At 43.9% G+C, this 2,693-nt stretch overlaps 1 long non-coding RNA gene across 1 annotated transcript; it reads left to right on the top strand.

Annotated features, from left to right (window-relative positions):
- The first annotated feature begins 539 nt into the window (after positions 1-539).
- On the top strand, positions 540-2,149 carry LOC109366024. The gene is made up of 3 exons (XR_002112011.2): positions 540-681; positions 1,153-1,296; positions 1,440-2,149. It is a non-coding gene; the product is annotated as an uncharacterized LOC109366024 (long non-coding RNA).
- Positions 2,150-2,693: the final 544 nt, after the last annotated feature.

Below are 2,693 nucleotides of genomic sequence, written 5' to 3'. Positions count from 1 at the left end.
TCTAAAAAGAAAAGCAATAACTCTAGTATTCCTCACTGAAGGTGTTCACAGATTTGTTTCATGCTTGCCCAGCAACTTAGCCTTCAAATGGAATGTGAATGTGCAAAGGATGGTCATTATGAAAAGTTACAGTCCCCTGGATTGAGAACTTTCCAACTGTTCTTACTTATACTTCTGACTGTGTGGAGCTGCTGGTTTTCTAAGAGTTTGCATTCTCATGTCATCAAGGATAATTCCAAAAAGATTCAAAAGATTCCCGTGGTGGGAGAATAAACACAACACAGAGATGTGTTTGCAATCACAGCTTTGCACACTGAACTGAAAATCCATTTGATTATATCAGCATGTTGTGAGGTCATAAAAAGGGTTGGGATTTTTCTTTGCATTGGAACTGCACATCCCAGTGACAAGAAAGGCATGTGAGGTGAACCTCCATTAGCTTTGCATTGCTGACAAGAACTCTCATGTTCTCCCCTAACAGAGCCATACTGCACCAAATAAATATCTCCAGAGCAACAGAGATCAAACCTAGTCTGCAAGTCAGGTCCCTGCTCCACAGAGCACCCAAGATATCCTCACACAGCATCCTGAGCTCTGCTGGACCCAGCTGTCCAGAGTGTTACACAAAAAGTGATCTTCCATTGGAGCAACTTCCCTTCAGAAAGCCCAGCCAGTGGCAAGGTGAACCACCTTGATTCCTTTACCTGAGCACCTGAACACTGTCTCAGAATATCCTGGTATGTGTCTTTGGCTGAGGTGGGATCACGGCTGCTTTATACTTCATCAAAAATGTGGCTCTTTGACTCCAACATTGTAAACCGTCCTTATTATTTTGACCAGGATGGGCCTAAACACGCAAAGAGCATGTCCAGTCACTCTCTCTGCCTTTCCCCATGGTGATCACACATCTTTTCAAGTGCTTCAGGAACACATTAAGTCATTCCAGACAAGCTTTGCTATCCAGCTAAACAAATGACCCCTTCTGAGCACCGAGCAAAATAAGGTCTTGGGAACAATTGAAGGAAGTGCACCACACAGACTCTCCTGCAGTAATTACCATCATTCACTTAGGGAGAGGGGGAGCAGGGGAGCACCCCAGCTAGGGCTACCCTCTCATCTGAGGCCGGGGTCTTCTCCCATTGTTCTCACCAGGAGCCATGACACCAAGTCCAGCCAGAGCAGGATCGGGCCTTTAATCCCTATTTCCTCTTGGCCGAGTGAACTGCAGTATATGCCAGTGACAGCTAAATGAAGGATTCCTTTTTCCAGTTCCAGCTCCTAACTCATAAACTCAAGGTAATTGACATTACAAAAAAGCTTTACCCACAGGGACCCCGGAGCAGTCAACAATTGAGCTTTAATGAGTAGGAAGGGAGATGGGGGGAAGTCCTTGCACACCACTGTAGGACATTCTAAGAAAAGCTCTTTCCCTTTTCCAGGCAAAGCAATGATTAAAGTCAGTGCACGAAACCCGGCAAGAAGAGAGGCCTTGCTGAAAACGCCTTTCTTCCTGACTTTTCTGTGGAAAAAAAAACAAGGGAGATGAAAAATGGTTACAGGGACTTGAGAAGGACGACAGCAACCCGTTAGCTAACCCAAACAATAGAAGAGGAAGCCAAGCTTAGATGAAAAACAAAGATTCCAGAGCAGTGGAGCTTTACACCCAAAGCAGAGTCCAAATGAACTGCCACAGAAGTGGAAACAGCAGAGAGTAAGTGCCCACTCGGATATGATATAAACCCAGCAGTCTAACCAACCTAACAAACTTAGTGGGTCTCCTGCCTCACAGGCTCTCTTTTATTTCTCCTCCTGACTCAGCAAAGCCACGGTCTGCTGGGAGTTCTGTGTCAGCACTTCACAGAGTGACACTAGTTCCAACCACAACAGGGAAACGAAGTAAATGAGTAGAACTTGGGAGCATCAGTGTTTGCAGAACCACACGTAACGCTTTATGGTGCTGCTCAATTTCCACCTCATCTGTTGGGCAAGACTATGTAATCACATTTCAGAAGGGCATTTTTGTTTGAGTGAATCCTTCTCCTGAGAGCATAAATCAAAGGGACCTGAGACAGAAATTGTGTATATGTTAGATGCAATGTGAGAAATGTATTGGAAAAACAATGGCATGCTAGAAAATCCTATTATTCATCTTCATGAAAAGGTCAGCATTGCTGGCCGTGTTCCCAATAACGGACTACAAAGCCAGTGGGCTACCTGTTGTACAAATATAGTAAAAAAGAACTGTCCTGCCCAACAGGATTTTCACTTATGTTAGGAAAAGGGAGATAAAGACAGAGAAACAGGGAAGCATGATGCCGTTTATCTGGAGGATTAAGAAATATTCTGTATGGACAAATTCTCTGAATGGCATGAGGAAACTGAGGGATGGAGACAGATTGTGATGATAAAGAAATTTGTACAAATCCCATGTTTATGTCATGGGCACAGGACAATGGGTCCTGTGAAGGAAGAAGAACAGATATTTCCATCTGCCTTAGGAGATACTTTTATGTTCTTCAAAACTCCAATGAACCTAGGAGTTTTGTGTACATCACTGCTTTTGGCTGTTTTTCTGCTTTTCTTTTGCCAGACCTTTGATGGAGAGATGTCCTGAATCCTTCTGTTCCCCCAGAATAGATGAGTTGGACCTGGACTATTTTTTTCAGTACACACAGAGCTCAGTTTTACCAGAA

The sequence above is a fragment of the Meleagris gallopavo genome, chromosome 2 (genome assembly GCF_000146605.3).
Source record: "Meleagris gallopavo isolate NT-WF06-2002-E0010 breed Aviagen turkey brand Nicholas breeding stock chromosome 2, Turkey_5.1, whole genome shotgun sequence".
In the NCBI taxonomy this organism is placed as follows: Eukaryota; Metazoa; Chordata; class Aves; order Galliformes; family Phasianidae; genus Meleagris; species Meleagris gallopavo.
The sequence above is the reverse complement of the archived record's forward strand: the minus strand, read 5'-3'. Positions and strand labels throughout refer to the sequence as shown.